The sequence below is a fragment of the Oreochromis niloticus genome, linkage group LG3 (assembly GCF_001858045.2).
Source record: "Oreochromis niloticus isolate F11D_XX linkage group LG3, O_niloticus_UMD_NMBU, whole genome shotgun sequence".
In the NCBI taxonomy this organism is placed as follows: domain Eukaryota; kingdom Metazoa; phylum Chordata; class Actinopteri; order Cichliformes; family Cichlidae; genus Oreochromis; species Oreochromis niloticus.
Genome location: NC_031967.2, coordinates 49,424,230 through 49,448,643, shown reverse-complemented (window position 1 = coordinate 49,448,643; position 24,414 = coordinate 49,424,230). Strand labels below are relative to the sequence as shown.

The 24,414-nt window shown below is 38.0% G+C and overlaps 1 long non-coding RNA gene across 1 annotated transcript; it reads right to left on the bottom strand.

Moving 5' to 3' along the window:
* Positions 1–6,152: 6,152 nt before the first annotated feature.
* On the bottom strand, positions 6,153–7,607 carry LOC106096984 (uncharacterized). Its single transcript, XR_001223321.3, has 5 exons — positions 7,471–7,607; positions 6,831–6,896; positions 6,646–6,708; positions 6,307–6,363; positions 6,153–6,218 (listed from the first exon to the last, which is right to left on the bottom strand). It is a non-coding gene; the product is annotated as an uncharacterized LOC106096984 (long non-coding RNA).
* Positions 7,608–24,414: the final 16,807 nt, after the last annotated feature.

Sequence of the window (24,414 nt, the reverse complement as noted above, 5' to 3'; positions counted from 1 at the left end):
AACTCACCAATGGCAAAAATGAAATGGTGTTAGAGTGTAAATCTAATGGCTGGTATCCAGAGCCTCAGATGTTGTGGGTGGACAGTGAGGGAAAACCTATTTCTGTTGAACCTACAAAGAATGTCAGAGGTTCTGATGGGCTCTATACTGTCAGCAGTAAAGTGACTGTGGAGAAAGGACAGAGCTACAGCTTCACCTGCAAAGTTCAACAGAAGAATATCAGTCAAATCAAAGAGGCACACATCCATGTTTCAGGTAGAAATGCTTTTTGTATCACTCACGTTAATTTTCAGTTACAGAAAGTAGAATCTGGCAAATTATGTCTCTTTATATTCACAGGTGATCTCTCTATGGTTCAGTCTAATACTGCTGTTCACATTATCATCAACTTGGCTGTTTGTTTAATAACCGTCGGGACAGCAGTAATCCTAATATGGAAATGGGGACAAAAGAAAACCAGTAAGTTCAAACTTTATTGTACTTTTAACCCCAACCTCAAATTATTATCAGACTTTTTTAATGTCTTGTTTTAGTGTCACTGCCTTAAGTAGTACAAACGTGATTCAAATAAAAATGACACAAACAGTTATGTTAAAGGTGCTCCAGGGAAAACAGTGGATAGCTTGACTCTCTGTCTGCATTTACAAACTAAGTGTCAATTATTGGCAAGTGATTGCCCATCTGTCGGAGAGTAACTAGACTTAGTTCAAGTCACGCTGTGATTATTTGTTGGCATATTGCATCCTATTAGCAACCTGTGCAATTGCCTTGTGATCAAAGTGGAGCATAGAGCACCCTCAACCTCTAGAAGAGCAACTGGTTGCCACAACCACCTGCTGAGTGTGTAGAAATTCCACAAGTTGCCTTCCTATTGTTTTCCTCTAGTGTGACTGAGACATTTTGGGGGCAAAGGTAAAAATATTTGAGGAAATCACCCACTGTAAAATTATAGTTATAGATACAATATAAATTAAAACTTTTTGTGCTTTATCCTTGTTGTAGGAATTGTGACCAAAATGTCATGTTTGCACTCGTTTACTCATATAAACCAAGCAGTGAAAGAAAATTAAATGTGAAAATTAGATATGCACGAACAGATAGATGTGGTTTTGAATAAAATTGGCCAAACCTCTCTGATTCACACGTAGCAGTTTCAGTACATCTAATGTTATTTTTTAAATATCGTTCATTAGTGATTTCTGAAAATCTATTTTCACTGAATTTTGAAATACATCTGAAAGTCAGTCCTTCTCAAAAGACTCTACATTGTTGTAGGGTGGTAACCATAGTGTCAGTCTCTATAGTAATGCTTCAGACTGTTTATTTCCATTTATATTTGATTACTGGTATAGTAAATTAATACTGTCAACACATGTGAACACATAAAAATGACTAATATGTTGTCCTTATTTTCCAAATATTTTTTTCCTGCAATTTTATCACACAGAAATCAGCAAAGATGATGAGGATGAAAATCAAACAGAGATGGAGGAAAAATTACAGAAAGAATGTGAGGAAAAGAAAAGACTTGAAGAGGAGTTGCAGAACAAGGATGAAGACTTAGAACATGTCAGACAAACCATTAAAAAACTCAATGAGCAGAAGACATCTCTGAAGAACCAGAGAGAAAAACTCATCACACTACAGCAGGAGGACAAGACAGAGATGAAAGAGGCCGTGAAAAAAGAGAAAGAAACCCCATTACTTGACAAAGAGAAAAAAATGCAGAAGCGTGGAGATAAAAAAACTAACCTGGAAAAGAGAACAGAAGTACATGAAGAACTGTTAAAGATGACAGAAAAACTAATGGAGGAAACGGAGAACATTATAATCCAAATAACAGAAAGAAAGGGAAAGCTAGAAAAAGACAAGGAACAAATTATTAAACACTTGAGAGAGACAAAGAAATGAAAGAGATTCAGAAGAAACTGTCAGAGAAACAAGTGAGAAGATATGAACAACTGTCTAAGAAGTCGGGATGAATTTTTCTTTAATATATTTCTTGATAAAATCACATGTACGAGCTGTTGTGTCATGTTCAGTTTACATTCTCAGAGTCTCTCCTTTTTTTCATCATATGGAGACATACACACATGCATAAACTAAATACAAGAAATTGAAAAAGGAGGAAGGGAACACAGAATAAAAGAAAATCAATTAAACACTCGGCACTGGCAACATAAGACAGGAAGTACAGACTACAGAGACACAACCACTTCTTGTTCTCTGTGTTTGTTTTCATCTTTCTGTCTGTGTGTCAAGGTTAAGTGGTTTCTATATGTACAGTACATACACGGCTGTGTACAGTAAGATCGGGAGGCAAGATCTGAAAACTGTTGTTCACAAACGCTGTCCATCTAATCTGACTGAGCTGGAGCTGTTTTGCAAAGAAGAATGGGCAAGGATTTCAGTCTGTAGATGTGCAAAGCTGGTAGAGACAAACCCTAAAAGACTGGCAGCTGTAATTGCAGCAAAAGGTGGTTCTACAAAGTATTGACTCAGTGGCTGAATAATTACACACACCCCACTTTTCAGTTATTTATTTGTAAAACAATGTTTGGAATCATGTATGATTTTCGTTCCACTTCTCACGTGTACACCACTTTGTATTGGTCTTTCCCGTGTGACAAAATGTGGAAAAATTCAAGGGGGTCAAATGCTTTTGCAAGCCACTGTACATGTAGAAAATATAGAAAACAAAGCAACGAACGTGAAGAGCAGAAAATCACTGCATCAAAGCACACCGCCATCTTTGATTTAATGACAGTTACAATTACATGATGTTGAACATGAGTTATTTTTTGTAGATCCAACTTTCCCATAGTAAAGTAGAGCCAGCAGCAGCAGCAGAGCCACCATCATATTGATGAACACAGTCTGCAAGATGAGGTAAACATTATGGTAGGGCTGTGATGAATCTGTTTGAAAAACACAAAAATAACCAAAGTAAGTACAAAAATGTAGTTTTTAAAAGATGATTAGATTATTAATGGAAATATCCAAACCTACCTGGCCCTATGCAAAAAAAGAAATTGGCCCACTCTTGTTTGCAAAATCCTTTAAGCAGCATTTTTTTTTTTACCACACTGGAGGGGTTTCAAGCATAAATGGTTTGTTTAATGTTATGTCAAGCATTTCAAACAGATTTAGGTCCAAAGTTTGACTAGACCACTCCAAAATCTTTATTTTGATTTCAATGACTTTGTTACTTTGAGTGTCCTACTTTTTTTTCCTAGTCTATCATTACTTGTTGAGATCTTGTAGTGTATTTCACTTTATCAGATGAGTTCTGTTTAAGTGAGTCAGCAGGTCTATGGGTGTGACATGTAAAACGCAAATCCTGTTTAAATTTATTAAAGTAAAGTAAAGTATTTTTTGTACAACACTGTATTTTATCTTGTACTAGACCATATTTCAGTTAGAGACATGCTTGTTAGGCTCACCCAGAAGGTGATGCGTCTGTTTGGGGAACAAATGTAATGCAACAGTTTTAGATCAGTGGTTGACCACAGTGAGTGTGTGTGTTACAAGCTGTAATGACTCTTTTCTTGTAAAGAGCATTCATACACATCAAAGACAACAGACAGGTCAAGTCAGGTGCTTTTATTAGCACTCAGCCTCATATCTACTTATAAACATGTGCGTCTGGCAGCCAGATTTGTCTAACTAACTAGACAAAAGTTATCACGATTTATAAACATGGAAACCAAAACCAAATGAAAAATTTTCAATTACAAAATCTCTCACTGAGATGTGATTATGTCTTCAATCAGTTCACTCTGCAACCTGCAAGATAGAATGGTATAGAAAAAAAACATTAACTAAAACAAACAAAAAACATAGAAACAATTTTTGTATTCTGTACATTGTAAACCAATTTTAACTTCAACGAGTAGTTGCCAAACGTGTATTATCACTTTTGATGTAATGTATATTTTTCTTGTACTCTGTACTGTATCAAGGATTTTTTTTCTACATACGTGTTTTTTCATGGCAGCATTATTTAACACAAGTTTGGGAGTGAGTATATAAGCTATATACAGTGATGTGAAATAGTGTTTGCACTCTTCCAGAATTTTTAGTTGGTTTTTTTTTTGTATTTTTGTTACACCTGAATGTTTCAGATCAAAGAAATTTAAATATTAGAGCTAGATAACACAAGTAAACACAAAATGCTGTTCCTAAATACAGGTGTTCATTTTAAGGGTGAAAAAAAAATACAAATCTACATGATATTGTGCCTTTTTAAGGTCATGCAACAGCAAATCAGTTTAGGTCAGTATTGAGGTCAGGACTTTGACTGGGTCACTCCAAAATCTTCATTTGGACTTGCTAGAGTGTTTTGCATTGTCCTGCTGTAAAACGCAAGTCTGCTTTGCTGGAGGTCACAAACAGATGACCATACTGTACATACTCCTTCAGGATGTTTTGGTAGAGGTCCTGAAACAGGAAAACAGCCCCAGACCATCATACTACTACCACCATATTTTACAGTTGCTATGATGTTTCTTTTCTGAAATGCTGTAGGTTTTATTATATGTAAAGTTTATTACATGTTATGTAATGTGACTCAAACCTTCCAAAAGAACTTTTTGTTAAAGGAAATTTGTATTACTGTTTTTAAAGTGTTTGTACTCTTATAGTGTTTAGCTTCATTTAAACTTAGTGTGTGTGTGACATTAGTGTAATCACTGCATGAGGAAGCTGCTGGACAAACCCTGATATGGCCAACGAACTCACATATCTTCAGTTTACATATACGGAGTTGTTTCTCTTTGTATGCTCCACCCAAGAATGGAATGCAAGCTGTCTGACTATATAATAAAGAACAAGGGAATGCCCCGGCACGAATCCTCCGTGACTCGTCTCATACACGTCGCTGTGTGGAGACTGTGTCGGGGCACCGCCCATGTACATGTAAAAAGCGCTGAGTCTGTTTTTCTTGCCTCCTGAGTTTTCTCTTAACACTTTTGTTTTGTCAGTCCACGAATATTTTCCTAAAAGTCTTGGGGATCTTGAAGATGTTTTTGGCAAATGTGAGACATGCCTTTGTTCTTTTTGTTCAGAAGTGGTTTTCTCTTTGAATTCTTCCATCATTTTTAACCAGTCTCTTTCTTATTGTTGAATCGTGAACTCCGACCTTAACTGAAACGTGAGGCCTGTGGTTCTTTAATGTTGTTCTTTGAGTTATTTTGTGACTTCCTGGATGATTCGTTGATGTCCTCTTGGAGTAATTTTGGTAGACCAGTAACTCCTGGGAAGATTCACCACTCTTCCAGGATTTTTCCATTTGTATAATAATGGCTGTCACCGTGGTTCATTAGAGTGCCAAAACATTAGAAATGGCTTTGTTACCCTTTCAAGACTGATAGATTTCAGTGACATTGTTTCTCAGGTGTTTCTTTAGTTGATGATGATGTTGTTGTTTTGATATATTTTAAGTAGATTCACTTTGTCAGACAGGTTCTGTTTAAGTGATTTCTTGATTCAACAGGTCTGCCAGTAATCAGGCCTGAGAACTGTTAGTGAAACTGAACTTTCCCAGCTTTCCAAACAATGTGATTAATCACAGTTAATTCATGATTTAACAAAAAGAGTAATCATTTTTCACACAGGACCAGGTAGGTTTGTATAACTTTTCTCCCTCAATCAATGGAATTGTTAATTAAAAACCGCATTTTGTATTTACTCGAGTTATCTTTGTCTATTATTAAAATGTGTTTGATATTTCTGAAACATGTTATTATGAAAATGCAAAACACTAGGAAATCAGGATGGGGCCAACACTTATTCACACCACTGTATATCTATATTATAACACTGGAGTTAGCATTGGAGTGTCCACACTATGAAACCCATTCATCCCATTTATTCATCTTCATCACATATTATCTGAATGCAACACATAAGGCATAGCTGCCCCCAGTCTTACCATCTGTATTGGAGAATAAAAGGGATCCTCTGCTATGGGTTGGTTTATACCTGGTGAGGGGATCTTTGTAGTGGGTTCTGACTCTGCTTTGATAATAGATGGAAATAAATTAGTTGGTAACCCATATTTTTATATAATAAAACACTTGTTAGGTGATGTTTCTGTTGTTGCTTAATCTAAGCATCATTATTAAATGGCTTTTAATCACAGTGAGTCTCACCTTGTGGTTGAGTGTCACCCTGGGCTAAACTGTAGTAAAAGGTTCTAGAAGACAGTTCATCTTCATCTAATAGAATGAAACCGAAAGAAACAATGGGAGTGAAAAGATAGGAAACCATAATAACATTATGGCTTTTAATCACAATGAGTCTTACTTTGTGGTTGAGTGTCACCCTGGGCTAAGCTGTAAATAGGTCTACTGGACAGTCCATCTGATGGAGAGAAACAGTGAGAGTGAAAGAATAGATGACCACAGTAATATCAGTGACAATGACCAAGGATTGCTAATCTCTATATTCAGTGGTTTTAATTTAAGGTATTAGGGAAGTCTTGAATATGTTGTCCTATAATAAAATTACATTTGTTTGAAGCCCATTTTTTATGTAATAAAACACTTATTTACCTTAGATTGTTTCAAATACTTGGTGATATTTCTGCTGTTTGCGTAATAATAGTGTCACTATTAAATGACTTTTAATTACAGTGACTCTTACCTTGTGGTTGAGTGTCACTCGGGACAAAGCTGTAGTAAATGGGTGTAGACGACAGTGCATCTTCTTCCATCAGAGAGAAACGGTAAGAGTGAGAACATGAATAACCACATTAATATCAATAACAATAATCCATGTTTGCTTTTTTTACTATATTCATAGATGTGGTTGAAAACTCAGAAACATACCTTTCTTCTTCTTGTTTTTTCTTACAGCAGCACATGTTGCTCTACCTGCATTCACTCTACTGGCCTCTATGGACACGGAAACACAAAACATTAAAACACTAAAACATTGATAAACTACGTCTTAGAGTAAATAGATGTTACTGTAGTGTAAAACAGGCACGCTGATTTCAAACAATGCCTAACCTAATCAGACAATACATCTCTTGGGCTGAGAATAATCTGCTAAATATTATCATTATAATAATTATTTCAGCTTCTGACTAAAAATAATTTCTAAAATATAAGGTAGAGAAAGTATTTGTTATGAAAAATAACTGAACAATAACAATAAACAGAAAATATTAACACAGTATCTCTGTTCTGACCTGTTTGAGCTTCAGTCGTGCCTTAACCATCTACGTTCCGAAAAATGAACAAGATATTTTTTCAAGTATTATATGTGAAATGCAGTTATTACTTTTAATTTTTCCATGTCACAATATTTAAGGTGCCTTGATTCCAGATTACTGTTGCTAAGAAAACATACATTTTTGGTTTAACAGCACATGAGCACAGCAAAAAAAAAAAAAAAAGCAATGAATCCAAAGTTTTGCATGAAAAGACAATTTTTCAGTATTTTCATTACCTCTGTCACACTAACCTTTGCTAAAATGATACAGTCCAATGGCCACGACCAGGAGAAAAATAAATAAAATGGTGGCAGTGATCCAAGGTGTGGCAGCAGAGGAGGAAGGACCTGCCTCTTTGTGACTGTCTGGATTAGTAGATGAATTCACATTTTGAGAGTCTAAATGACAGTTTGAAAAGAGAGAAGAGTTGATTTAAGAGAAAAAAATCCAAATCTTCATTTTCAACTATTCAGTGTTTGTTCAGGCTGACACATTTAAATAGTTATGTGTCAGGCTCAACAGTTTTGCTTCACTTTCGTTTGTCTTTGTTTCACCTGTGATATTCAGCGAGCTCTCTGGTGATTCTCCAGCTCCTGAGATGTTACACTTGTAAAGTCCTTCATCTGATTTTGAAACTCCGTGGATGGTCATGTTTCCTGTGGAGCTTCTACAGATGTGACCTCCATCTTTGTAGAAATCAGCTGTAAAGTTGGAGGAAGCAGTTTTGTTTCTGCAGCTCAGAGTCACAGTTTCTTCCATTAACACAGGAACAGCAGGACTCTCCAGGATCACAAGACCATCTGAAATTACAAGCATTTGACATTTATTTAATATAATGAATTAAATAGGAAGCAATATTAAATTATACTCAATATTTATCAAACACTGTTGTTCTTTCTTTATTTTTCTTCAAACGTACTAGTGACACAAATGTTGATAATGTTACTTCTTATTCCTCCTTCAGTCGCATACCAGTACTCTCCACTGTCGTCTGTATAAAGAGTTTTCATCTTGCAGGATGATCCTGTTGGTGTCTTCACGTTAGTTCTGTTACATGATTTTATTTTCCCTTTAAATTTATGCACAACTTCACAATAATCGACTCCTTCACAGTAAAATGTTACTGATTCATATTCAAGGAACTGCAATCTGTTTGGAACAACACGAAGAGAAACTGCATCTGAAACAAAGTATAAAGAAAGAGTCAGTTTAGAATTTTATTACAAAAACTGCTGCACTATACTGCCGCAATGACAGAGTAAAAGGACGTTTTTTTTTTAAGTGTATCATACTTCATATGATAATTAATCATCACAGGACACGTTACACTAAAATCACAAAAGAACAAGAAACAACAACTTTTCTTCTGAATTGCTCTTTCCTCCAAAATGTTTAATAATTTTTATATAGATGAGAAAATAGCATGCACGCACCAATTTTCTGATCCTGTACACCAAGCAGAATCACAATGGTCATCACTGAAGAGACACAACAAAGTTTCATATTTTCTTTTTGACTTTTAAAGCTACGAGTGAACGTATCATCACATCTTATAACTGAAAAAATGGATTTGGTTACTGTATCTTTAGGTAAAACGAAAAATGTCATACGGTGAAGTGGAAATGAGAAAGTACTCACACAGCCTAATGCACAGAGCTCTGACGTCCATGTTGTCTTGCTGCCGACTAAAGACTGCAGAGTAAACTGAAGTGTAACAGCAATGAGCAGAGGTATCTTCTTGCTAATAAATAAATTTGAACATTAAATATTTCTAGGACGTTGCAACACAGTAATCCAGAGAAGCTGAGTGGCTTCTGTGTCAAGTCAAGCCTCCCTGTTTCAGTTCACTATCGGTGGGCGGAACATGAAACCATTTCAGACTCTGTTTGGTGCAACTTGTAGGCTGGTTTCCTATGTTCACATTCTCAGTTTTGGTGTAGTATGTGCGTCACTAGGAACTTGTTCTTGTTTTTAATAAGACGGCAAATTTTTTTTTCTGTTATTTTCTGATTTCTCTATTGTAAAGGCGACACTGAGTATCAGTGTGATTACTTGTAAAAATAAAGGTTAAATATATAAAATGCTGAGATATATCACAGAATTAGTGAACATTTTAAACCTCTTCTGGTGATACTCAGGGCACTCGGCGAATCACCGAAGTTACTGAAGCTCTTTCAGCCAAAAGACAGATAAGACAGAAAGCATGAAGTAATGCATTCTGCTATTTAAACATAGTTCATGTATACATGAACTATGTACACAGTAATGAGCAGTTGAACAACTACCTAATGAAGTGACTGACAAGCAAAAAAAGGAAAAAAAAGAAAAAAAAATCCAATGTTGTAATAATTTTCTGTGGAGCTGGAGTGAACACTGTAGGTTGCAATTTTATATAATATTAAATGCTATAAAATGTAATAATAGTAACCAGGTTGCTCAATGAGACAAGATGATGATAGACTCTTCAAAAGGCTACCAACTCTAAATGACTGGAACGAAAATGACTAGATAAATTGGAATCAGAGAAATGCTTCAGGGTCAAAAAGTTTGAATGCCTCGGCAAAACACTAGAAAACAAACCAGGAACTGAGAACTAGAGTTACTTGAACACGGAGGGAAGAAACACAGCATAGTGAGAGTATGACATGACAACTAACTGAGAGAAACACAGGGCTTTAAAAGCACATGCAGGATAATGGGAGGAAGGGAAACAGGTGGAACACCGCAGGGACAAATCAGACCTAACAAGACAATAGAAGCAACGCAGAATACATAGACAAAGGACATGGACTATCAAAGTAAAACAGGAAGCATGACACATATGAAAAGACACAGATTCAGAAACACGGGCTTCACACTGAGACATGACTGACTCTGGAACACAGGGAACATACGCACAAGGGTGACTAGACATGAGACGTGGAACCAGGACAGGCACAGAGAAAACATGGGAACCGAGGCTAAACAAAGGCTAAGAATAATAAATAATAATAAATACAAAGGAAGGAACTAAGATCACTAAACACAAAGAAGGGATAAACAAAACCAGGAATAAATAGGAATAAAAGTCTTCAGCTAATCCAAAATGCTGCAGCAAGAGTCCTGACAGGGACTAGAAAGAGAGAGCATATTTCTCCTGTTTTGGCTTCCCTTCATTGGCTTCCTGTTAAATCCAGAATTGAATTCAAAATCCTGCTCCTCACATACAAGGTCTTAAATAATCAGGCCCCATCTTATCTTAAAGACCTTGTAGTACCATATCACCCTATTAGAGCACTTCGCTCTCGCTCTGCAGGCCTACTTGCTGTTCCTAGAGTATTTAAAAGTAGAATGGGAGGCAGAGCCTTCAGTTTTCAGGCCCCTCTTCTGTGGAACCAGCTTCCAGTTTGGATTCGGGAGACAGACACTATCTCTACTTTCAAGATTAGCCTTAAAACTTTCCTTTTTGCTAAAGCATATAGTAATGCTGGACCAGGTGACCCTGAATCCTCCCTTAGTTATGCTGCAATAGACGTAGGCTGCCGGGGATTCCCATGATACATTGAGTTTTTCCTTTCCAGTCACCTTTCTCACTCACTATGTGTTAATAGACCTCTCTGCATCGAATCATATCTGTTATTAATCTCTGTCTCTCGTCCACAGCATGTCTTTATCCTGTTTTCCTTCTTTCACCCCAACCGGTCGCAGCAGATGGCCGCCTCTCCCTGAGCCTGGTTCTGCCGGAGGTTTCTTCCTGTTAAAAGGGAGTTTTTCCTTCCCACTGTCGCCAAAGTGCTTGCTCATAGGGGGTCATATGATTGTTGGGTTTTTCTCTGTATTTATTATTGTGCGATCTACTGTACAATATAAAGCGCCTTGAGGCGACTTTTGTTGTGATTTGGAGCTATATAAATAAAATTGAATTGAATTGAATTGAATTGAATTAAGTGCATAGCACTTACATAAATTGCAAAAAAGTGCAATAAACTGGAGCCTGGCCTGGACCCTGTGGCTCGCTCGGGCCACTTCGGGGGTGGGGTACCTGCAGTATGTTGCAATACCAAGAGTAGCCACTAGATTGCAGGAGAGGAAAGTTTATCCTTCATTACATAATAATGAGTGCTCTTCCACAGACTGTCAATCATCAACAAAGTAGCTAAAGAAACTGCATTAGTATTGTATTACTTAACACTTTTGTTAAATAATACATGTTCATATGTGTTCATATTTAACTAATGCTGGTACATCAGTACAGCCATAACTGTTTACATAAACACTTCACATGTATACTTTATTTTATATAGTTTATACATAACAAAGAAAAGAGTTTAAAAAATCAAGCTGTTTCATGCCAGCCTCTACCTCACACGAAGTGCTGAACATTGCTGTGTTGATAATGTATTTTTTGGATTTGAAGCATTTATACTGTGCTTTCTTGTCCACATTTATTTGTTGCCTTGCCCTGTAACACATTCATGTACTGAATTTTTTCTTTTCTATTTCCAAGCAGGAGATTAAGTGGTGAACAGCCTGACAGTAAGACCAGGCTTCGTCCTTCATGGCTGTTGGAGTCAAATTGTTAAATGTTGCCATTATTGTACTTAAATTGTAAGTCTTAGTTCAAACTATGTGATCAAAGACATTCTTCTGTTTCTATTGATTGTGGGGGAGGCTATAGTGTTTAAATATAGGCACATCCTATGTGAGGGTTCTGTTTTCTTATTTAGTGAGGATGTTTTACTTCCTGCCATTTATGACCTTACCTGTGCTTGCGTGTGGTTAGACTGTTAAAGAGGGGTTAAGCCACATACAGGGTAGGAGAGATGACCCTTTTGAGAGCAGGAAGTCACACAGAAAAACCCACATTCACAAACACTCACTCACGTGCACACGCCTACACACACACACACACACACACATTCTCGCACATGCATACACACACATACAGGGCCTGACACACCACAGGGGGTTTTACGATGGGTGGTGCTTGTATTCACTGTATTCAATAAAAAGACTGCATGGAAGGCTGTTTCTTTGAAGTTGGCTAGGAGACAGGTGAGGAGCGTTCAGCTCCAAGAGCTTGGTTGCGGTCAGCCTTGCCTTGCTAGCAAGTTTATGTTGTTGTCTTTCTTTATTCATGGGTGATGTGTCTCTGAACTAGCAGGCCTGCTGAAGCACAGACCCAACAATGGGCACCATTATGACTTTCTTGTCTCATCATGCTTTGCAGCCCTAGTATTTAAGGATTTCTCTAATACAAGGTTTTACTTACCATCAGCAGTCACTGATGGCAGAGAAAGTTCAGTCTTTAACTCATCACAGTTGATAAATGTACTAAACATGCTAGCAATTATCTTACTTCTCATTCATCTCATAGACAGTAAACCGCATTCCATAAGTCACCAAATGAATGTCAACAGCCAAAACAGAGGAATTAACATTTTTCAAAATCATTTGCCACCACATGAACCAAGCTTTGCAGCTTAGTGGTGTATTTCCTCTCGGTGTGTAATTCGCACATCTCTCTGCAGAGTGGTTCAGTTCTGCAGGGCTTCATAACTGTCTCTTCCATATACAGAATCTTTATTTGTAGCATATTGGCACATACATTGTGAAATGAGAATTGATTTTTAATGTAATTTAATTTTGAATTTAAAATTAATATTAAACCTTTACATATTTACATTTTGTACTTTGTAGTGTCAGGCCCCATGCATAGCAAAGGACAGACTGGACCTTGTTTTGACTCTGGGTTTTAATATTGATTTTATTTGTTCTGAGGATATTTTTAACTCTAATCATTACTGTATTCTTTTTGACTTGTCTTTTCACGAGCCTCTGTCTCCAGTTCGCCGGACGATTATTTTGCACATAGTAAATTCCCCCACAGCAGAGACTTTCACGGATGTCCAAAAGTTGATTCTGTTCATCTGGACGTAGCGTTTTGTGGGAGAACCGTTTCGTCTCTCATCCAAGTGACTTCTTCAGTCTCAGCTGACTGCAGGTTTCCCCAATCTTATAAACAGTACATTTGCATAATGAATGAAACCAGCCCACTGAAGGAACAATGGGCTGTGAGGTCAGTTCCTTAATCATAATTATGCAAATTCCCATGACCATTGATCAACAACCACTGACCAAAACCCACTGATCAAAGACTATTGATCAATGGCCATGAGTACCATTCACAGAGAGTTGGGGAATGGCTGCAATCACAGTATTGTAAGATGGTGAAATATGTACCCTTAGGCCCCCTCTTCGATTCAGAGATGGTCTTTCCCTTTTCACGTAAATGGCCTCCTTGACTCTGCGCTCAAACCAGCGTTCCTCCCTGTCCAGGATGTGTACATCCTCATCATTGAAAGAGTGTCCACTGGCCTGTAGGTGTAAAAAGACTGCAGAGTCCTGGCCTGACGAGGTAGCTCTTCTGTGTTGTCCCATCCGCTTTGCCAGATTGAGCATGGATCAAGACTTTCTCGGATGCTTTCAATTTAAATCTATTCCTTCATAATGATGTTGATTTATTAACAGATCTATTTAATAAGCTCTGTCTTTCCATTTTGAATGAAATATGTTTGGTTAAAATGAGACCAGCTTCTGTTTCTAAGTCCTCAAACTGGCTTAATGGCAGTATTCGCTGCTTAAAACGTGATTGTCGTAAAGCTGAGCGATTGTGGAAGAAAACTCATTTAAATGTTCATCTCCTTTACTTAAAGGCTCTGGTAGTTTCTTTTAAAAATGCAAATAGAGATGCGAGGGCTGCCTATGTTTCTCACCTGGTTGCAAAGAGCAGAGGTAATCCTAAGGTGTTATTTGACACCATTACCGATATTATTACTCCTGTTCCACCTGCTTTATAGATAAAATTAGTAATTTAAGAAAAAAACATTCTCCATCAGCATCTGCTTTGTCAGTTCCTACTCCAGCTTTTAAAACATTTTCTACTAACTTCACTGCCCGAGCTGGTAAAAACAGTTAACTCAATGAAAGCATCCTCCTGTACACTTGACATTTTACCTACATCGTTATTCAAAAATGTCTTCCAGACTATTGGTCCCTGTCTTCTCACCTTAATTAACACCTCACTGCCATCTGGTAAATTCCCTGCCTATTTTAAAAATGCTGCCATACACCCCCTTTTTAAAAAAAACCCAAGTTAGACCCTTCTCTTACTAGCAGTTACAGGCCAGTTTCAAAACTACCGCTTACTGCTAAGATTTTAGAAAAGGTTGTGGCTAAGCAACTCACAGCAGTTTTAGAGAAACATAATATTCTTAACAAATTTCAGTCTGGCTTTCGTAGAACCCATTCTTCTGAAACAGCTCTTCTTAGGGTCTCCAGCGACATTTTGATGCAAAACGATGCAGGAAAATGTTCTGTTCTGCTGATGTTTGATCTCACATCGGTCTTTGACACCGTTAACCATCACATCCTACTTTAAAGGCTGAAATACTGAGTTGGTGTAACTGGATCTGTCTTAGAGTGGTTCTTTTCATATCTGTATGAACGTTACTTTTTTGTGGCAGTTTCTAAGTACAGGTCATCCTTCATGTCCCTGTCCTATGGTGCCACAAGTCTCTGTGCTGGGGCCCTTATTGTTCTTAATATATCTACTTCCCCTCCAGCATATTTTGAGCCCCTTTGAGGACATTTGCTACCACTGCTATGCTGACGATATTGAGTTATACATTTCTTTCAAGTCCCAAGATGTTTCTAAGCTGCAGATTTTGAATGAGTGCTTAGAATCCGTTAAAGTTTGGATGGCTGACGACTTCCTCCAGCTTAACGAAGGAAAGACTAAAGTCCTTGTATGTGCTCCTGACAGACATGTACCTAAGATAATGAATGCTCTTGGTCCTCTTGCAACATTTGTGAAATCATCTATCAGGAAACTACAGGTAATTTTTCACCCGGCTCTCACTTTGGATGTGTTAAGAGAATATGGTATATATGTGATCAGCTACATGAAATGTATTATCATTAAGCACATTTCTACATGACTCTTTACCTAGTAACTTGTGTGCTGAACTTATGCAGATACTAACCGCATCCTGTTGTTCTGAACATTTAGATGTAGAGAAGACCAAGCTCAGCTCTTTTACGAGAACATGCAAATGAAGAGAAGGGGAAAAACCCGCTGCTCTAAATGACGTTGTTACCTTTGTACACACACACACATACACACACACACACACTCACACAGAAAAGTATAAATAAAGGACGCGGACAGTCAATGGGCGCAGATCCTGTGTTCATGACTGCCCTCGCGAGTGAAAGAACTGCAGTGTTTGTGTTTTCTAAACTCAGGAGTCTTGGCTAAAGAAAGAACGGCAGGGTGATTTAAAGAAATCCCCTGTCATTTAAATTGGTCCTTCGAACCTAGAGATGGAAACAGCAGACTCATTTCTGTGACTCCAATAAGGTCTGACTTCTGCATCCTGACACCGTGGGTAAACCAGCACCGAAGTCTGTCGACAGCCCTCTCCAGGTAGAGGTGAGAGTCCTGGAACGTTGAATTCGGGTCCAGGCCGGTGATTTAGTACTGGTCCACGACGTTGGGATCCAGATGACCTGAACAACCAGCAAAAGACGACTGAGGGTGAGAAAACACTTTTTGGTTTTAAACCGCCGGAAGGGTTTAGAAGAATGCGCAAAATAGGTTAGAAGTAGCCGGAATTACTTCAGGAAATGCGCAAAATAGGTTAGAAGTAGCCGGAATTACTTCAGGAAATGCGCAAAGGTTGGAAGTAGCCGGAATTACTTCAAAGAAGCACGTGAAATAGGTTGAGTTCGCCGGAAGGAACTAAGTTTAGACTGGTTCTAGAGGTAGCCGTCAAATACCTCGTGACAAATAAGGTTTAAGTTCGCCACAAGGAACTGTGTTTAGACAGGTTTCAGAAGTAGCCGGAATTACTTCGTGACAAATTAGCGCGCAAATGTCTATGTGTTTGTATGTATATGTGTTTTATGTGTATGTGTTTGGAAGCACAATACGCTGCTGAACTACTTCCATTGTTTGTTTTATTGTTTTCTTTGTGTATCCCGCATAAGCTCAAGTACTGGTGATAAAGGGGAAAGGTAGAAGGGCGTGTCAGCAACCACCCCTGAGTTTAGTACCAGAGAAAGCTTTGCAGTTCTGTGATAATGGGGAATCAGCCCACAAAACTCACTGCTGACGAGCAGTGTTTAGAAAAGAAATGTCCAGGCGCCGGACAAATCAGTGCTTGTAGATGAAGAATTCCTAAGACAACAAAATGTCCCACTATACATTCACCCATATCAGGAGGAAATAATAATCCCTCATCAAGTGTAAAATTAGAGATCAAGGTAGAAGTTTAAAAAGAGTTGGATACAGACCCAACTGAATATATATATAAATACAAGAGGAATGAAGTGGAATAAACAAAAGGTTAAATTAAGGTTAACTTAAATTAAATTAGAGCTTATCTCTACTATATTCAAACTAATAATAGGAAGCATAGCAACCTGTAAATTGGTGTTACCAAATGATACAAAATTGGGTAGACAACCATACCCAGAATGAATAGAATGAATGAAACCAGATAATTCACACGAAAATATATCAAATAAGAAAGAGAAATGCATAACGTATATTAAGGCTGTGTCATTGTTCAGCCAAAGAAAGAGTGTGAAAATGCAAATGTCTCCAGCTTGGGAAGGTGTGAAGCTGCAGGTTCACACAGACCCGTGATGGATACATAATAAAATATAAACTAATATACTATTGTATATTAATAGTAAAGTAGTAAAGTAGTGTATTGTAATATACTATTGCTGTTATAAAAAAGGAAGACCAAAACAATAATAACATTAATAATGACATAATATTAAATAATAAGAGACACCTCAGTCAGTTATGATGTGAGGTGGATAATTGTTAAAAGTAGTCTGATTCAAGCTTAAGGTTTGCTCAAACTCAGTACAATGATATATGCGATGAAAAAATAAGGAGAATACCAAATCTAATCAAGTGCATAGAGACACCTGACCTGTCTGTAAACCTGTTAGCCTAGATGAGACTTTCTTGAGATGAAGAGCAAACCTATACTAACAAATAATAAGTCAAGCCCTGAATACAACAGCTAAAGCTACAGGTTTGTGACAACACAACAGTGCACTGGCTGCTGATTCTATTTTTAGACGGTGTGTGTGTGAGAATGCAAATGAGAAGCCGTGAGGATGATGAGAGGTTTCAGTTTTCTTTTTCTTTTTCTTTGACTTGCTCTTTCTGATCATGGAAGGCATGTCCAAGATACTCGTATGAAAGCGTATTTCGAGTGATTTTAACCGTGTGAATGCTGTCAGTATTTGAGTTGAGTGACTCTGCATGATTTGTCTGAGTGAGTGGAAAATGAAAGTTTGAGAGAGAAAAGGCAGTGTGTGAGACGATTTATGGCGTCTGAAAGAGGTTAGAACATTTAAAGGTGTGTGTGAAATATATTTCTTGTGTGATGAAAAGTAGGATGTGCTAAAGTTTAAAAGTGCTTTTAATTCAAGAAATGCATGAGTGATGGTATGAGAGGTTGAGTGTCTTTTTCTCTCAGTTCAAAAACACATAAGCATATACACTTGGTTAATTGTTTGGATGTGTGAAAGAGCTCGGGTTAAATGTGTGTGAGTGAACTGAAGGTGTATTGTTTTTAGACTAAGATTTAGTAGAATAAAAGAGGGCCTGTAGACTATAAATACAAAGAAAAAACAAAAGAGTTAGATTAGTTTGAAGAACAGGAAATATGGCTCTGTGTACCGGGGCTGCAGCGACAGGAAATAGTGAACAGGAACTTTGCATGCCCATATATGGGAACTGAGGGTGTAAAGAAAGAACACAGAGAGACAGATGAGGCCCATGAAGCAAATGAAGCCTTTAAGAAAAATGAATATAATACTAATTATATGCTTTAGTGTGTCAATACAGGTGGACTCTCTCAACATTGGAACCTTGAGTTCAGCAGCAGAAGAGCAGATTAACAGAATTGGGAGAAAATAAGCCAGTCTTTGGCTCGAAATTGTGCAGCTTGATCTCTCACTTTGTCCCTAAACTGAGAAGAAGTTCAAAGGACAGTTAATCGCCTGATGAAGACCGACAGAACATCGTGGACTTGAATACAGCAGGCAAACGACAGTGCCCCGGATCCATTAACACTGATGACGACTGACAACCAGCAGCAGCATGTAAGAGTAATGCAACATGTACTGTGAAAATACAGGCTGGGCAGTTGAACAGTGGGATAAAGAATTGTGGAAGAGCACTGGACATTGAGTGTCATATTTGCCATGCTTGGAGTAATTTTGGAAGAGAAGACTGGAGAAGAAGAAGAGAAGAAATAGACTGTGTTTGCTGGAGCTTTGAAGCCCGAACAGGACATTGTGCAGAGAGGACCAGTGAGAGATGAAGCTGGACGAGTTTGACTGCGAGAATATAGGATATAATTGGATTGAAAGTTGAAGCCTGAACTCATGAATTGTTTAGGCATGTCCACCACAGCATAACAAAGAGGTAAACATTAGAAAAGGTAAGAATAATGAAAGAAAATAATTGTCATTACCTTAATGAATAGAAAACACACATACAAATTGTTACATGTGAAATTCGTTTTGAAATGAATCAGAAGTGAGATAGTTTGAATTTAGAACTCAGTGATAAGATGCATGAATTAAATGTAACAAATACTTGCAATGAAGAAAGCAGCTTACACTCAATTAATATGAACACAAAGCCTTGGTGCCATAGGCAATTTGTTTTTGTTTTTGTTTGTTTGTTTTGTAAGTTTGGAAAACAAATTTGTGATCATACTTGTGGATCACAGTGACATATAATGATTAGGCACATGATTTAACAATGACGAGTTTTAGAGCTGTGAGTTATGAGCTGTAAGTAATGCAAAGTTTTTTCCTTAACTTAAAAGTTTGAAATATGTAAGATGTATGAGTTCTTAAAAAAAAAAAAAAAAAAAGAAAGGAAAAAGGAATGACCTAAATGCCTTAAGTCAAAATGAAGTCTTGCATCTACATAGAAAAGAAATCAGAAGAAGCATTCAGTAACTTGAAAATAGCCTTTCTACTTACATGTAGATGGAGGTGCAGGTTACATGAGGTGCAGTTTTAACACAGGCATTTGGTCCGCTTGCATTCCTTCCTGCAAATTAGACTCTGTTGTTTGTAGGCCTGTGCAGCTGCAGCAGAGGCAGTAAAAAAGTCAGCTGACGTTGTTTTAGGGCACACTCTGATCATCTAAGTACCTCACGCAGTGACTTCAATTTAAAAAAAAAATTTAAAAAAAGAATAATAAGCAACTTTGTCTTATCTCACACATGTGAGACAACTCTCGAATGCTGGACACTTATTGTTGCTATATGGAAAGTTAGGAAGAGAGTTCGATTAGTCTCCAAAAACTAACTAATGCAAAAACAGGAAATCGTGTGAACCCACAACCTTTGAATTAGAACAGGTTGTTTTGAACAATAAACTGCCGTAAGGCTCTCCAGTCTCTTGCAGGTTGAAACCAAGTGTTATTGACAACACCCACAGCCTGTAAAATTGCAGAGAGACCCTCCTGGATACATCAGAGCCACTGCAAAAAGGTTGAGGTCCCGGGAAGCCCCATCACTAAGGAGGAAGCACATTAGGAAGGCCTCACCTACGTTTGGTTGCTTCGGGGGTGAGGGGGGTAGTGCGATTGGGCCCCCGTTGGGTAAGCCTGCACTCCACCCTCTATCCGATCAACTTTAGGGCAGCCAGGTGCAGGTGTGATGGACCTATGTGCAACAATGTGAAGGGGAAGCCTCCTGGTTACCTTGACTACAAAGCTCACCCTTACAGGATCCCAGCTGATGCCAACAACAACAACAACAACAACAACATCGTCATCCTGATCCAGGAAGAAGCCCTGAACTTTAACAAGTTTTAAAGAGACTGTTGATGGTCATTGAATTTTTCTTGATTTTATTTTGCTTTTCTTTACTTATGTTATTCTTTGTTCGAAGCTGTAATTTCACAGATGATAAGTTTGTCATTCACAGCATACGCAGATATACTGAAATCTATGAAGATCATGAAGACTTCTTTTCCTATTTATTTCATGAAGATGAAGTGTAACTTATGATGTAGTAACTGAGAATGTGGAAGATAAGTAGTTGCTTATTGTACATTTCATTTCTCTGATAAACAGGGCGGAATGTTAAGAGAATATGGTATATATGTGATCAGCTACATGAAATGTATTATCATCAGTGTTGGGTAAGTTACTTTAAATTAGTAACTTAGTTACATTACTAGTTACTTCTCTAAAAAAGTAACTCAGTTACTTCAAGTTACTCGTTACTTTCAAAGTAACTAGTTACTAGGGAAAGTAACTTTGGTTTTACTCAGAATTCTCTTGTTAATGTGTTGCTTCTGTAACTGGATACCCAGCAAGATTGTCAGTCTTCTATCTTGCTTACTTGCCACAAGTGCACTGTGCCACCTACCAACAGAAAGGAAAAAATAATGTGCACATTTCCATGAGAGAAATCCCACGCCTGGACCGTCGTTGACCGCCGCCATGATTCTAGCCTGCTTTTTACATCCAACACAAAAACTGCAGTCGTGGTGCTTTTGATTGTACTCAGAACTTGGAAATTCTGCCTTCTGAATAGGAAGATGTAGGTAACACCAGACTGCAGATGAACTGCATACAGAGCTGGACTGGGACAAAAAAATCGTCCCGGGCATTTTGACTAGAGACCGGCCCACCATTATAGGAAAAATCATAAAGCCTTTGAATGAAAATAAACACTGTTGTGACAGTGATGTACACTGTTCTGATGGTATATATGTATCAATCTATCAATTGTTTGTTGTAAGACTCAGATAATTATTTTTTTTTAAAGCGAGACATTTTAAATGAGAATAATAAAGAAGTATTTCCTTGTCCCCCCCTTTCCCTGTTAATGCCCTACCTGGCCCCCTGGCAACACTTTGCTAGACCCGCCCCTGCACAGTTACCAGCTGTCAGCTACACAGAAAAGGATCCTGGTGTTACTTGTCTCTCAGAAACAGTTCATAACTTCCCTTCAACTCATTCATGTCACCTAACAGGTAAACCTGTTTCTCCATCACCTGTTCAGCTCTGATGATTCAGTAAGGACATCTCCTGGTTTCATCTGCATGTTTCCCTCTCACCAGATAACCAAACCGATATCATGACCAGCAGCTTTACAGCTGTGGCTCCAGCAAACATCAGCTGATACTAGAAATTAATATTAAATAAATTCTAACAACAGCTGATCAAGCTTAAACGTGCTGCTGTTGTTTAACGCGACATCCGCTGGTTTCCTCTTTCTGGCGCAAAGTGGGCGATAAATAAACAAGAGAGAAAAGCCGATCAGCTGATCATTGATCAGTTTCATGATTGAAGAAGAAACAGGAGAGAATGAGAGAAGAAGAGGCAGCTGTGCAGGGTAAACACAGAATAACTGCAGCTTTGTGTCTTTTTCATTGTAGCTGAAGTCCGGGACAAACTGTGTTCCTTTTCACCTCAGTACGAAACGCGTAATATTTTCTCTGAATACGAGACGATTCTGTTTTTTACAGGACGGTTGGCAACTCTAATAATTAACCATATGAACAAAATAAAGTTCAACATCAGTAACATAGCACCCACCCAGCTGTATAGAAACTCCGTCATGCTAGCTAGCACGCAGTACGAAAATGTCAGCATACCGAAAATAAACTCCACCTAAACTTGGTTTATATCTGACTCCGATAGACTGCAGGTCATAACTTCTTACCTGAAGTTCAGTTCACCTGACAGGCGGACCGGCGGCCGCTTCGGGTCTCTCCTCTTGCCTCCCTTTTCCTTCATCCACCTGCTGGCTTCCACCACTTGCTAATGTTACTGAATCTGTGGAAGCTCCGCGATATCCACCACACGAAGTAACGAGTAACGAGCCTATCTAAATCCCAGTAACGAGTAACGCGTTCCTGGTTTTGGCATAATAACTAGTTACCGTGCTCGTTACCACAATAATAACGTAGTTACTGTAACGCGTTACTTAATAACGCGTTAGTCCCAACACTGATTATCATTAAGCACATTTCTACATGACTCTTTACCTAGTAACTTGTGTGCTGAACTTATGCAGATACTAACCGCATCCTGTTGTTCTGAACATTTAGATGTAGAGAAGACCAAGCTCAGCTCTTTTACGAGAACATGCAAATGAAGAGAAGGGGAAAAACCCGCTGCTCTAAATGACGTTGTTACCTTTGTACACACACACACATACACACACACACACACTCACACAGAAAAGTATAAATAAAGGACGCGGACAGTCAATGGGCGCAGATCCTGTGTTCATGACTGCCCTCGCGAGTGAAAGAACTGCAGTGTTTGTGTTTTCTAAACTCAGGAGTCTTGGCTAAAGAAAGAACGGCAGGGTGATTTAAAGAAATCCCCTGTCAGGATGTTTCACGTCAAATCTTTGGTTCGGTCCTGCTTTTATCACTCATGAAACATTTTCAAATTAAAGCCCATTATATCTCGCACTGAACTGGAGATTGTCATTCATGCTTTAGTTTCATCAAGACTGTAATTCACTGTTTACATGTTTAAACAAAAACTCCCTGGAGCGCTGCAACAAGACTACTGACCAAAACATCGAAGTACTCACATGTTACACAGTTGCTAATACAGCTGGATTGGCTCCCCGTCGAATTCAGAGTCCACTTCAAGATTCTGGTACTGACTTACAGAGCGCTTCATGGTCAAGCTCCTGCCTACATCATCGAACTTCAACAGCCTAATGTTCCTAGCAAGTCTCTTACGTCATGTGACCGGGGTCTACTTGTCATTCATCATACAAAGCTGAGAACTAAGGGAGACAGAGCTTTTGCCACTGTGGCTCCCAGAATGTGGAACTCTCACCCACTGAGCATAAGATAAGAAAAAGAACAGGACACAGAACAGAAAACACAATTTTTACATATTTTCATCATGGAAAATAGTTACCAAAGCAGAGTACAGTGCAATTGTTAAAATTAGCATACAGATAGTGTGCAAACAGAGCAGGATACTTGCAAGATGTTTACTTCCCTAGTTTGGTGATTTAGTTCCCTAGTTGTGATTTTAAAAAATGAGTGATTACATGAAGGCTCGTTTTTATCCTCATAATGATATTTGGTCTGATATAATTATAAATGTTTAAGTAGAAAAGAGCTCCACCTCTCAGCATCTTAATCATGTCATCATCTCACGTCTCATAACCTAAAAACAAAAGAAAATAAAATGGCTTGTTTTTTTACTCTACTGAACAGTTTCTGCTGCAGCGTGAAACAAGCCACCAGTTATTCGGTCTGTGCACCAGACCACACATAGAGACATACTCGGTAGTAAACTTTGCAGGTGTATTTCACTGTTTACCACAAACTTGGTTCATCTGTTTTGGAAAACAAAGCGATGCAACACATTCACATCAGCGTTGACCACAGTGAGTACCTGTTGTTTAGAAGAAATGAGCTGCAGCAGCTTTTTTCTTTTGAACAGCATTCATGCACAAGCAGAATGAGCAGATGCAACAAGTGGTTTAATTTAAAAGTCTACATAACAGACAGAAGCGTTTGTTAGTATGTGAACCTTATTGGTACTTATAGATCTTTTAGTTGATTTATATGCCCAGCAGACAATGTACAGCTTGTTCAATTGCAATAACAATATGTGATAAATGTCTTCACTTTCACTCAGATGTGATTTTGTCTTCATTCCGCTCTTTTTTGTGACCTGTTAGATTTAAAAGAAATACAAAACAAAACATTTGTTTATTTTCTTTAACGGATAGAAAAGACGCTATTGTTTGTATTACACACCAAAATAAATTTCACCTTTGAGTTTAGTCTCACCCGGGCGTGAGGTGTAGTAAATGGCTCTAGTATATAGCATGTCATCCTCTAATGGAAAGATACAGCCGGAGTGAGAGGACAGACGACCACAGTAACATCAGTGATGATGAAAAATACTTGCTATTTACTATATTTATTAGGTATAATTAGAAATCTTAGGAAAATCTGACAATCAGAAGAAAATTATGTCACTCTTATATCAGAGCATTATTTTTCTGTAGCTTCATCTTAATGACATAAATATCAGCTGCTCTAAACAGCTACTTGGGTTTCATCCTACATTTCATTAGCGTAGCTAGTGAAGTTTTAGTGTTGCT